Source organism: Polyodon spathula, chromosome 3 (assembly GCF_017654505.1).
Source record: "Polyodon spathula isolate WHYD16114869_AA chromosome 3, ASM1765450v1, whole genome shotgun sequence".
Classification (NCBI taxonomy): Eukaryota; Metazoa; Chordata; class Actinopteri; order Acipenseriformes; family Polyodontidae; genus Polyodon; species Polyodon spathula.
In genome coordinates, this window is record NC_054536.1 from 66,262,366 (window position 1) to 66,276,593 (window position 14,228).

At 39.7% G+C, this 14,228-nt stretch overlaps 1 pseudogene; it reads left to right on the forward strand.

Moving 5' to 3' along the window:
* The first annotated feature begins 2,686 nt into the window (after window positions 1-2,686).
* Window positions 2,687-14,228, forward strand: part of LOC121309221 — a 160,862-nt pseudogene continuing 149,320 nt past the window's right edge.

The following is a 14,228-nucleotide window of genomic DNA, read 5'->3' on the forward strand; positions in this document are numbered from 1 at the left end:
CAGGCCAGCCCTTCCAGATACTTCTCCTCTCGTTCTTTAGCGCCCTCACAGGTCGGGAGGAAGATTCATCACCAGAACTCATCTTTCCGTCACAGATGGTTACAGGAATGTGAATATTGAGTATCAAAGATTGAGCATTGAGTATCAAAAATGATAAGATCTAGGTAATCTCATCTAAGCCAGCGGTTCTCAATCTCAATTTGAGATCCAAAAGGATGAAAACGTACTAGAATATGTGTGCCTCGCATATAACGAGTTAACAAACTCACTTCAAGATCCGGCTTCAGTCTCCATCACAGCTGTTCTCCTTACTTCCTTAGTGTCCTTTGAAACTCTGTCCATCACCACAGTTTGTGCTCAACCCTCTAGTTTCTAGTGAGATGGCACTTTTGATGCAGAAATTCACAATAAACGAACATATGCAATTTATTTTTAATAAGTGAACAATGAATTAAAATAAATACAATTTGGGACTATATTACACTGTTGATGTATACACATTAAAAGTTTCTGGTTTTATCTTAATTTAAATGTGTTTTAATTATTTTTAATTATTTTTATTCCCACAAATAACAGATAACTGTAATATAAGCGGTATAAACCACTTTGGGCCATGCGGTTCCAATGATATAAACCACTTTTGGGGTGGTTAAAGGCCCTTGGCTGACGCCTCGGGCCTTATCACCAGCCCAGGTATGGTATATATCATGGGAACTGCACGGCCCGTCGTGGTTTATATCTTACATCAGTGCTCAAAGTAAGCTTTTTATTTTAGGTGCCAGCAGGCTCCTATTTTTTTCTTTATGGTCGCCAGAAAAAGAAAATGTTTTAGCATTGAAGTTTATTAAATATAAATAAAAACTATTATTCAAAATAATATAATATTAATGTATACATTTTTAACTTAAACAATTATGTGCATCTAAGTATGTTTTATTTCCATAACCTACGTACGCAATACTTTTTCAGATTTATTTTTCTGCACAGAAAAAAATAACTTATTTTTAAAAAAAGGCAGTCCAAAACAAATTGTAGATAGGTAATAGTGAATAGTAATTTCATTACTGTGCTTGCTTACAATAACAGTACAATGCAGTACATTACCCAAGATTTGTTAACTAATCAGCTGAACTGTTGGTACCTTGCTGGATGAAATCTCATGTGAACTTTTCGTTGAACACGAGGACTCCGAAGTCGTGTGTTTAAAATTTGAACTGCGTTCTTCTGTAATTTCTGAATCGTTCACTTTGTTTGTATTGCTGCCGCTTAGAGATTTTGGTAGAACTTTCTTTGTCTTTGAAACAGTATTTTATGCTGCCTGTTCGACGACATTTTATTAATCTTCTAATAGGTTTGCGTGGACTTCTGGGTAAGTTGGTGCTCGCACACATAGCCTCGGAGCTGCTGAAAACAAACAGCTGTCAGCCAGTTTCCGTATGTAATTGATCTGCTTTTAATTGTACTACTGTACACTGTATGAGTAATTTTCCAAAAAGGGCAAGGTGTTGTGTGGATGTGGGATGCCACTACCAGAACTGTATGAAAGACAAGCGGCTGTCATTTTTTTAATTGCCAAACTGGCGTTTAAACTAGATAAGTGTCTGGCTGTTGTACATTGGCAGCTGCCAAGATTGATCTCAAGAACCATCTGCAACAAACGTGTTCATGATAAACATAGTTGTACTTACAATTATAATTTATACACAGACAAATCTAAACTATAATAACCACAACACTGTGAGACTTTAGAAGTGTGGAGTGGGTTTTATCAATAAGCAGATACATGGATGTACTCAATTCTTTATTTATTCTTAATAATAATAATAATAATTATTATTTATTATTATTATTACCCATGACAAAATCCCAGACCGTGTTTTTTGCTGTTGTTTTTTAATGCCTGTGACTTGCAATATATAAGTGATTTTTGTTGACATGTCTGTGATTTTTCACTTAAGTGAAAGCACTGAACTTTACCAATGTGACTAGTGAAAATGTATGATAGCAGGCACTCCATAAAGCCAGGAAACCTCTCGATGTACAACATGGTGTATCAGAAATAATACGCAAATAAAAAACAAAACAAACAAACAAACAAAAAAAAAGTATACAAAATCTGTTTTTTTTATTTTATTATTTTTAATTGTATTTGTGCTGTCCAGTAATGCCGGGACGAAAACATAAAACAAACTTTTCTGATTGTACGGTAGTTGTAGGCTGTGAATCTTGCCTATTTACATAATTAACTCGGGAGATGGCACCTTCTGCACAAGGTTTTTTATTAATTATTCCTGGCAGAGGACAAGCTACTACCTTGCCTCTGCCAGAACACACTCAAACAAAAGCAACAACACAATATGGCACTTCACCGTCATATATAAATACATAAATCTTCAAAACAATAACAAAACAAATGCACAGCTATGCTGTCAAAACAATAACAAATACAATAAATTAATCATAAAACAAATACAACACAACACAGGGGCGGTAGGGGAGACCCTGTTCTAAAAATAAACACTGTACAGGGCTGCTCGTCCTGTTACATATCCCTCCCCTTGTGCAAAGCACACATGACCCCAACGACCACCTCCACCCTCAGTCTCAAAGTCCCAGAAGAGTGGTCTGGAATAATCCATGGGGGTGGCCATGGTGGGAGGTCCTCCTCCCCCCATGTCTTCCTGGCATGAAGCTCCAGCTGGACTGTAGCAGGGGGAATTGGTCTCCTGACCTTCCCCCTGTCCGTGGCCGGCAGTGTCCTCTGATAGGCGTCCAGCCGCACTGCAATAGGGGGAGCTGGTCTCCTGACCCCTCCCCCCTTCTTTGTAGTCGGCAGCACCCTCAGGTGGGCCTCCGGCCACACTGTCGTAAAGGGAGCTGGTCTCCTGACCGCTCCCTCCTTCTTTGTAGCTGGCAACCCCCTTTTCTGAGGCGTCGGCCCTAGTGTTTCCTGCGGTCCTGCAGGAATAGCAGTGAACCCAGGCGAAGCAAGACCAACAGCGACCCCAGGCGAAGAAAGACCGGCAGTGACCCCGAGGGATGCAAGCCAGGCAGCAGCCCCAGGAGACGCAGAGCCGGCAGCGATCCCAGGTGACGCAGAGCCGGCAGCTCCCTTAGGCGAAGCAGAGCCCTCAGAAACCCTAGGAGAAGGAAAGGAGACACATGCAGCACCAGGCGAAGCGGGACCCTCTGCAGCCCCAGGCGAAGTGGGATCCTCTGCAGCCCCAGGCGAAGCGGGACCCTCAACAACCCCAGGCGAAGAGGGACCTTCGGCAACCCCAGGCGAAGCGGGACCCGGTGGAAGGCAGGCATCCTTGGGCGATGATGAACTGGCATCCGTGGGCGAAGGCTCCTCCCCTTCTGGCTGCGAAGGCGGCAGGGGCTCCTCCCCTTCTGGCTGCGAAGGTGGCAGGGGCTCCTCCCCTTCTGGCTGCAGTGGGGTAATCAGCAGACATGCTTCCTCTGCTGGTGGAGGTGGGAGCGGCAAGTAGTCCTCCCACAGTGGTGGAGGTGGAACTAGCAGGTACTCTTCCCCTGCTGGTGGAGGTGGATACAAATAAAACACTAAAATAGTAAACTAGAACCGTTCTTTTAAATGCCAATCTTTAAAATAACTTCTCACAGAAAGAGGCCCACGCATCGCATTATAACAAAGAAAGGTAAGTACGGTTATTCTTAATATTATAGTGAATTTTTTTTTTTTTTATGTGCTTATTTTTCAGTAAGCTATACTGTTTATTGTGTGGTCCACCGAGATCCAAACAAAATTCAGGTGGTTCGTGAACAAAAAAGTTTGAGAATCACTGATCTAAGCAATAAAGAAATAGTTGCCTGAGAAATGAATGGAGCAATTACTGAACAGTCCGTGTACGATAGAGCCTGAACTGCTTTTCGATGGAGCATCATTTGAGCTGACAGGGAGTGGATTGGCAGGAACAAAATTCACTACTTGATTGGTTGGTTTTGAGTCTTGTCTGTATTGCACTGGCTTTTAATTATTTCCACATTAACCTTTTGTCCATTTATTCAGCACCTGTCAGGCGCGTCAGGTCCACTTTATTTTCACACGCGCTGCTTATTTTACACATGCTGTTTAAAAGTATTTTCACAGTAAAACAGGTTGAAAAGGCACTGCATATCAACAGGAGACTCAGTACTGCATCTCCAGCTTCACCCCACCCCTTGTTCGCTGTATTTATCACATACTTCATAGTCGTGCATATTGATAAATCATCTCCTGATCACTTGTTTTATCACCAAACTCCTCAATAATGTGATCCAAGGCATTATTTTATTACTATAACATCTCAAAAAGCTCTGCAAATGTCTGGTATTCTTTGAGCGCTGGATGAGGAAGAAGCTATCCTGTTTGTTTATGTCTGTCTTATCTCTGTGGTGCAAGGCCTCTGTATATTGCTCAGATTCGCCGTTTATTTTTGTTTTTATTTTTTCCCGGCTCCTATCGGTCTCACTCAGCCATTGAGAGGTTTTCTTGGCTTTTTCCGGCGAAAAAACGACTAGAGACCTGTACTCGACATCTTTTTGATGATGCTGGACAGGGTCTGACATAGGACTGGAAAGGGAAAATTGTAATGTCGGACCTGGTCTGACATAGGACCGTAAAGGGTCAAGGGACACTATTCCGCACAGAGAGTAGGTTTAATAGGTGGCCAACAAATGTGTTATTTTCGCAGGTCTGATGTGTTTTAATTTTTTTTATTTTGTTAAAAATTGCATGTAGACAATGACCATTACCTCTGTTTGCTTAACACTGGATACCAAACACTTAATAAACATAGTGAAAAGGTATTGGGATCAGCTTGGCAGTGAACAGTGTTACTATAGCATAACATTTGCTTTTGATGAACTGGATTTTTGATTGGCTTCTTTATCCTTTGAAACTTGCTTGTCACTTTGCTCCCAATAGGGGCATTTTCAAATAACTATGTAATTTGGACTGATACAGCGTTTATATCAAATTATTGATCTGTATTTTTTTTTTAAAACTTATACTCAATCAGCAACCTTTAAAGTTTTTGTAACATGTTAATCTTCTGTTTCTCCTTAGCAGATGTCTTCTCTTTCTTTTGGTTAGTTTTAAAGCTGGTAATAGCCCTGTGGTTTTTCTGCAGTGACTGGGCTGCACATTTCTTTAATTTGTATTTCTTGAATACTATGCTTAAATTTTTTTGGGGCATGTTCTTAAACTGAACTTTCATCACATTATGAAAAAGAAGTGCCTTCTTCACATTCGTACTCACTTGGCATTATTTCAGCATTTTTTCAGTAACCCTCCCTGGAGAATCTATGGTTATTTTATTTGTTTGTCTTTCCAGCTTTCTTATCTTTCCTCAAGGAACCTTCTTTGGACGTATTCATTTCTATCTGTTTTCCCAAGACTTTTATGAGAGGTGCATGATGATTCATGCATTTGCTTGCTCCAGATACAGAGGGCCTTTCTGCACACTTATTTACTGATTTACAGGATGTGGTGGTGTTGATTGTGGAGTGACAGGCTGAGTGACAGTGGTCAGTTCCTTTAATTGTCAGTCTGTCTTCTGTTTTTTATGAAAAGCCATTTTCCAATTATTTCTTCTACCTCTCTGTACACTATCTGACACTTCACTTATTGGTATGTATTTCTTTTTACTTCTTTCCCTTTCCTTTGCTAGGTACTTATTTTGTCTCTCAAGATCATTTTTTGGCCTTTCGTTGTATCGTCTGCACTTCTCTGCATTGCTCATCTTAGCTTTCCCTTTGCCTTGCATATTGTCTGAAACTTATAACAGCTTTTGTACACACAAATACACAACTCAGCCTAGCTGTATACAAAGACATCTCAGTGATATCTTTACTATCAGCTCTAAGAGAAAATCCGGATCTGGAAGGAAATGTAAAACTGTATCAATATAATGAGATTTTTGTGTTATTAATTATTCAAAGTATACAAGTAAGTAATATAAACAAAAATCATAACTGACACTAACTTCTCTTAGCTGACATATTTTCTTGTTTTTGAAGTGTCGGTTATGAGAAAAATTGTAAGGTGTTGGTTTATGAGAAATTACACTTCTTTGTCCATTTTCGACAAACAGGACAGCCATTGTTTTCCAAGGACAATGTATTAACGATGAGGTAAATATTTGTATTTCCATGTATTTCTAGAGGTGTCGGTTATGAGCTACACAACTGTGCCAGGCTGCACTAGTGAGTTAAACAATACAATTTTAAAAATAATGTAGAGTTTATTTACCTTTGTCTACAGTCCTTCCCTCCAGAAACTCTTGACCTTTCACCTTGTTTGAAAAACTTTGATATGTTGTCATTACTACAGAAAAAGTCAGTCATCAAAAGAAACTCATCACTATTATAACACATTTATTTTCAAAAAGAAATAAGTTATATAAATGATGAACATTGCCGAAATTTTTTGGTTTCTTTTTAATCACTCAATCATTCATCCTTGACCATGACACGCTGGAGTGACTGTGGCTGAAGCACATGCACTTAATCACCTAATTAGTGAGACAGTTGATTGGATACTGGATATGGAGTGATTTCAGCTGTTGAGTTGCAAGCTTGAATAAAAGCAAAAGAAAATCACAAAAAAAACCAATATGCCACACCTGTCAAGAGAGCAGCGCCTTTGTGCAATCGGCATGTTGGAGGCTGGATTAAGGCAGCGTACTGTGACTGTGACAGCCAGATTTCAAACCTGGCGAGACAGTATAACCAGACACACTCTGTCAATGACAGAACTGGGAGACCAAAAGTCACAACACCTGCCCAAGATCGACAGATCATTTTGCAGCATCTTCATGATGTCAATTATTAGTCAGCACAATAAAAAGTCACTACACCTGCTCTAAAACAGAGTGTCATTTTTCGATCATATCTAGTGAAATTTAACCAAATATAAGTGATAAGTTTCTTTTGATACTCATTATACATAAAACGTTGTATAAATACAACATAACATGGCTTTTCTCATATTTAATGCATGTTTTAGGGACAACTTAAATCCTTTCAGATTTTTGTGTAAAAACATAATTCTGAAACTTAAAAATTAATCTCTGGTACAGGGGTCAGTTATGAGGTTCAAAATATGAAAGTACAAAAAAGGCTAAAATGTTCTTAAAATGTATAAGTTATTGTGCAGATTAGATTCAAATGTTACATTTCTAAAAATATATAATTTTCAATAAGGAATGTATTTGTTTTGAGAAATATGACAGCCAGACACCAAGTTACGTAATTTGAAAATCCCCCAGTTGTACATAGAAGGTAGATGGATGACAATTATTCTACTATATAGGCTCTGTTATAATTCTGTAAGAATTGACCATTGACTCATAAGTGACAACTTTAAAATGTATGTTGCACTAGAAGAACACATAGGCTACAGTATCACTTAGTATTGTGGTTTTCAGGGTGTGACAGGATAGCATCATGTGGCCAAACTGTTACCAGCAGGAAGGAGACTCAGAAGCTGGAAAGCAGCAGATTGAGCGCTAAAGCATACGTTTACAAGAGCCAGGCTGAGCAATGCCTTCACTGGCTTTCCTTCTCCAAACACCATTCTCAAACAAGTGATTTCTCCTTGCTTTTATACATGTGAATGCTCCCCAATTAGCATCAATTACCTAATTGGGGAATGGCCACACCTATGGTTGCTGGCAGGGACAGATTTAACCCATCGCTGTCAACCTTCCATTCCCACACCCACGCTATTTACAACAGAAGGGCTTCTGCTGTGCCACACAGGGTTATATAGTACATCTTGCTTGCTATGAATGTTAAATGTCATTTGAAAGATAATAAAAAGTGTGATATTGTGTGAGTGGAGGATTTGTTTATCTGACAGTGAACACACTCTTATCTCTCTCTTCTATCTTTGGCCTTTCACTACAATTCCTCTGCACAATAATCTTTACTATGATCTGAAACTACTGTAGTGTTTCCTGTTTTCAACAGTGTCTAAAATGTGCTTCCTCTTCTTAACTACCAAGGAAATAATCAGGAAATGCATTCAATTTTTGTAGATGTGTGTTTATATATATATATATATATATATATATATATATATATATATATATATATATATACATATACACACACACACACACACACATATATATATATATATATATATATATATATATATATATATATATATATATATATATATATATATTAGCATTTTATACAGAGGATGTGCTGTACATGTTGTGCAGCAGATGTGCATGATTTGGAGGTTCTGTTTTATAAAACACTTTGGTTTTAAGTAACTTCAGTATTCTATTTCATAAAACATTTGTCTTCATCTGATTTCCGTTAAACGGCATCAGTTATGGAAAGTATTTTTCTTCATTAAAGATATGATTTGTTCTTTTAATGTCACTTTGGAAAGTTCAGTTCAGCTTCAATCAGATTTAACATTACTGCTTTTGATTAGTGAGATTGTACACAAACACCATTTGCAATTACCTCGGATCTTATTCATTATTGCAAACGTTTAAGCAGTTTAAAATAAAGTTTCATAGCTTCCTGATTTGTCCATCGTTTCTAAATCAAATCTTTTCTTCCAGAAGTCTTTGTTGTCTCCAGCAGTGGTGTTTTACTCAGGCCATGACATCGGTTTGTTACGAGCGAGTAGTTATGAATCCTGGCAGCTATTTTCAGGCCGAAGTGTTGTTGAATTGCTTACACACTTAGATGCTTCCGTGTTGTTTTACATGGGGTTATGTAATGTCGGGAACTAGACAGGACTGTGATTATCCAATCACAGAACAGTTCTCATTAGCATGCATCCCATCATTAGTTCAATGATTGGCCTTTTTGAAAGCAAGTAGGATTACGTACATTAATGTGCGACTCTACACATTATTGCTACAGTACTGTTTAGTAGAGGAGACTTGTCTACCCTAACCCAGTATTTATTTTGTCTAACCTGTCCCTGATGCGTGTGTGTGCTGAGCGGTGCTGTTATAAAGGTGATGGGTTTTATATGTGTTTGTCTGATATACTGCATGCTTGCTGTAATCCTTGTGACAGATAGCAAGTAGAAGATGAGTCATATCATATGGATGAAATGCCCTCATGATGTTGGAAGGTTTTGAAAATGAAGAGAGCGATTATCACACCTTACCGAGAGCCAGAGTTACCCAGAAGAAACAAGGCCTTGGGTGGGTTGTGCTGGGTGGATGGAAGTTGGTCTGTACCAGGTAAAGTATTAAGCTTTGGCGTGTCTTTGTGCTTGTGAATGTGAGTGCTTTTTATGATAAAACTTAAGAATAAAACTTTGGAGGTTGGAATCAGATGATAGTGTACATGTCTAGATACACCTCGAATTTGGAAAAATCAACAAATGTCTTACTCACTGTCTTACAGTGTAACACTCAAACACATTAGGGGGTGCTTTGTTGTTGAAAGGTTCTGTACATACTTTAATGCTAACTTATGCGCTGACTTGGGAGCGGTGAAGATGAACACACGCTGTCAGCCAACCGCTTCTTTTTACTCTGCAGGCCCACCATGCAGCCAGGCCCAGAGCTACAGCGTCGGAGGACAACGCAGCTCTGGGCAGCTTACAGGCAAGCCCGCAGGCGCCCGGCCAGTCAACAGGGGTCTCTGGTGCTCCAGGCGGAGCTCGACCAATTGTGTGCCGCGTCCTGAGAGCTCCCGCCCATGGTCGGCAGTAGACTAGCCTGGTCTTGAACTGCCGATGTCCAGGCTATAGGGTGCATCCTGCACTCCACGCGGAGCACCTTTACCGGATCCATCAATCGGGAGCCCTAGTTAAACTGAATCTTTAACCCTTTAAGGTCCGGGATCGTATTAACATGATTCTAATGAAGTGGGCTTCTAGGACCGCGATCGTGTAAACACGATAAAAAAAGCACTTCGTTTTGATGACTTACAGGGCCACCGTACTTTGCAATACAGGTTTGAAACGCATATCAGTGATCAGGGGAGGGACTGATGTTTCCTTCCCAAAAGTTTTTACTGAGAGGGGCATTTAGTGTCTAAAGGGCGGAGACAGTTTGCAGCAGCCTGGCAGAAACAAAAGCAAAAACAAGATATCACAAAAACTTGTTCAGAGCGAATAAAAAAAGGGGAACATTTATTCTGTCTTGTGTTTTATTATATATGTTTTTACAACATTTATAAGTATCAAGAAATGAGTAGATATAAGCATATACTATTTCATGAACTAAATTTATCAGGTAAGTTTTTTTTTTTCCCCTTATTACTGATAATAATGGAATGAATAACTTATTTTATTTGTAAATATTTATTTTGAGAAAATAAATCGAGAGTTGCATCTATTATTGCTTATAAAGAATCTGAGAATAAATGTGTATTATGTCATTGCATTCACTCTGGTGAAACAATGACTTGTAATTTGCTCAAACATCAATATTTTTCAACAAAACTTTCAGAAAGTATTGTAAGGTCACTCGGGTCATGGAATAGTGTGTTTTATACATGTATCTCTAAGCAGAATACATAATAAAAAATACTTAACTTAAAAAAAAAAAGTAAAAGTTTGTTTGGTTTCTGAACTACTGTTATAATGTTCCCCAGAGTTTTTTTTTTTTTTTTTTTTTCGTGAATTTATATAGGAAGAGAGTCAACTATAACCAAAAAAACACCTGGTCCTGGGGAAGCATCCCACTGAAAAAGCTTGGTCCTGAAAGAGTTAACAGGAGCTCCCTAAATGTATTGTGGAGACCCATGCAACCCATGAACATTAGGATAACTTGTGTTAAACTGGGGAGATGCAGGCTATAGGTATGCAGTTAAGCGAGGTAAAGAGGACACATGCATTTATTTAAATGGGTATAGGATGAATTACATTGTAATAGTGTTAACAACAGTTCTGTCAAGTCCCTAAATAGTAACATTCAACACACCAAATACTCTGGTATATCTTTCTGTTTTACATTTTTAATTAAAGTGGATTGATATTGCATGTTTAAAACACAGTAATGTGGATTTTTGTTTGCACCAGTGGGTGTTCACTGCTAGATAACAACCTGAAATGATGAATCTTGATTGGCTGAGGCAGTGTCCAAGATTCTGTTGGGTTTATAATAAAGGAACATGATTGACTGACTGGTGCATTTCATCATTTTATGTTACTTAGATATCTCCCCATTGCCCATAAAGAATAAATACATTGGCCACAAACTGTGGTAAATGTGCGTAGTAAGTGGTTTATGCAGTAGCCTTCACACAATGACACACAGTAATGATTTTGCATATTAATGGAAAGCTCTGTCTCCTTGATTATCAGAAGCTTAATAGTCTCATGGCACCCAGTAAAAAATAATGGATACTTTTGCTTTTATACAGCAATGCTAAGCTTTTGTGGGCAGCATCTTAAGTATAACTTTTAAAGAAGCCACCTGGACTACATACATGAAAATACTATACAAAGTGTTTGCTCCAGTGGGTCGCATGTTTCCTCTTGGTCTTTTAGCTGATGGGTTTTGTGTAGAAAAATGTTGTATTAAAATATCTGCAGTGTCAGTTAAAGGAACCAAATCAGCTTTCAATGGTAGATTGTAAAGAGCTCTGGCATGGTGTTCAGCTTATGCTAAAGCACTCCAGTTAAAGTTTTGAGTGATGTAATCTCCAACTTAGACATTATGTGAGTAAGATGTATATTGGTGAGTAAACTGCAACATTCTTTGTCAGGAGTACTTTCAATAAATACTGTACATACTTTAATGCTAATTTATGGGATATGCATTAACTATAACCTTACATTTTAACTAATGTTACTTTGAACTTCTGTGGAAAAACTTGATCTCACAATAAAAACAAAAACAACAATTATTCTTATTTGCTGTATTGACCATAAACACTATGGCTGTTTTGTATGACTTTTTTCTTATTCCAGCACTGCAGTTGGAACAAAAAGCCTTCATGCACATACAGTACATGCAGCGTTAATTTAGCGTGATTCATGCCAGCTCACACCACCGCCACCACGCTTCTTCTCTGAAACTTTCACTCCATTGTACTTTCACGTTACTCCCTGCACATTTCTAAGGAAGGTCGTCTAGGTCAAAAATGCGTTATTTAGTACATGTTTCAATTATTTAGTACACTTGTTGATTTGGACCCATCAGAATAGATAAAATACTATGGGCTCTGTTCTGATTAAATGAGTGCAATTGCAAGTGCAGTGGTTAAAGTCAGTTGTGCCTGTCCTGCAGGGAATGGCTTCTCCAAAAGTGTGATTCTGATGAAATAAAAAAAAAACCCAAGGCAAGCACGTTTAGTGTGCACTGTCTACGCCCAGCCAATCAATACTGAGTAGGTTGGGGAATCTGCTATCCAATGGGGCCAGGCAACAGTCCCTTTAAGAGACAGAATGTGCTTGCCTCACCGCAAGGCTAGTTTTGAATGTAGAAATAGCGATCATGTCGAGCGGCAGTAGCACAGAGCAAGAACAACCAACAGTAGTCAGAACAGCAAGTGGTAGTTCACTCGCCGAGAGAATAAACCACACTTCACGACACAAGATTATGCTGTATTAATAGGAGAGGTAGAGGCACGTAGGGCAATAATTTTATTATTTATAATAAATGTACAAGGTACATTATTTCGTGGCATTGACATTACTACATGTAAAATGTAAAATACTTATTACCCCCCTGACCTGTCTACCAGTAGCAGCAGCTGATTCATTTTCTAGCAGATACATGAAGTGCTGCATCACGTTCCCTCTGAGCTTGTAATGTTTTAGAGTTTCAATATAACCAGAGCTTTAATTCTCATGGAATATTTCCTGGAGCCCAACCGACCCTTTGTGAAAAGCAAACATGGTTTGTGAACTGTTTGTAAAACATGTAAAGAATAAAAGTACAGATAACTTTTATTATTTTTTTAATTTGGTTTTGAGTGCATGTTTGTGTGTTTGTGTAGGTTTCAGTATTTAAGATACTGTTAGGGCCTGTAACAGGGCGAGCAGCCCTGTTCAGTATTTATTTTAGAATGGGGTTTCAGCCTCCGCCTCTGTACTGTGTTTTGTGTTTGTAATATTTATTAACATATAAATGTTGATGAACGCTGTGTTTTGTTTTGAAAATGTATTTTGTTGTTTCTGTATATGTTTTGTTTTTGCAGCATGGATGGGAAGCCCATCCACGTTAATTAAAACTTTTGCAGAAGGTGGCCATCTCTTAATTAGGTGATTAATTTGTTGCTAATCGGGAGATGGTCACCTGTATAAATACCAGCAGCTCTCTGCACTTTGGGGTGGGTGTACATTGGAGAGTACGAGAGCGAGCGTGTGCTCTGTGAGCAAGTGTTTATTTTTGTTCAAATATTTATTTTTGTTGTTCTAAATAAAACGGCACACGCCGCACCTTTGAACTGCAGTACCTGCCTGTCTGTGTTCTACCTTCTGGCCTGACGCTACCACAACGCCATTTTCTGCCACACGTGGTGTCTAGCATGGGATCACCAGCGCCTCCTGGATTCAGACTAGAAGAGGTACTGCAGTTTTCATTTTTTTTATTATTTTTTATTTTTTTGGAGTGAGGAAGAGGAGGAAGGATGGGAGGAAAAAGGAGGAGCTGGAAGCCACCGCAGCAGTGAGAGGAGATGGTGGAGTCGGGACCCCACCAGACTGGGACCCCCATACTGGGAGGACGAGCAGGAGCAGTGGAGGGCTTAAGGGGCTCCCCCTGTGCGTCATGTGCAGGGAGTTTGTGCATGACCGAGAGGACTGCCCATACGAAGACCCCAGCTTATAGAAGGCCTACTCAATGGGGACGATGTCCTGTGCGTCTGGATGGTTTTGGCTGCTGGAGCAGCAGACCCCATCACCTCCACAGGCCGAGAGAGAGGGAGGTGAGGAGGAGGCAGAGAGGAAGGAAGGAGTGGGAGAGATGGGACACAGACCTGGAGTGGGAGAAGTTGGTGCGTCCACAGCCCAAGTGGGAGGAGCCCGAATGTCCTGCACCTGAGTGGGAGGAGTCCGAACGTCCTGCGCCTGAGTGGGAGGAGCCTGAACGTCCACAGCCCAAGAGGGAGGAATCGGTGCATCCACAGCCCAAGAGTGTGAAAGCTGAACGTCCACATCCCAGGTACCCGCCAGCAGAGGGAGAATGCCTGCTGGTTCCACCTCCATGGGAGCGCTGCTTGTCACTCCCATCTCCACCAGCAGAGGGAGAATACCTGCTGGTTCTACCTCCACCTCTGTGGGAGGA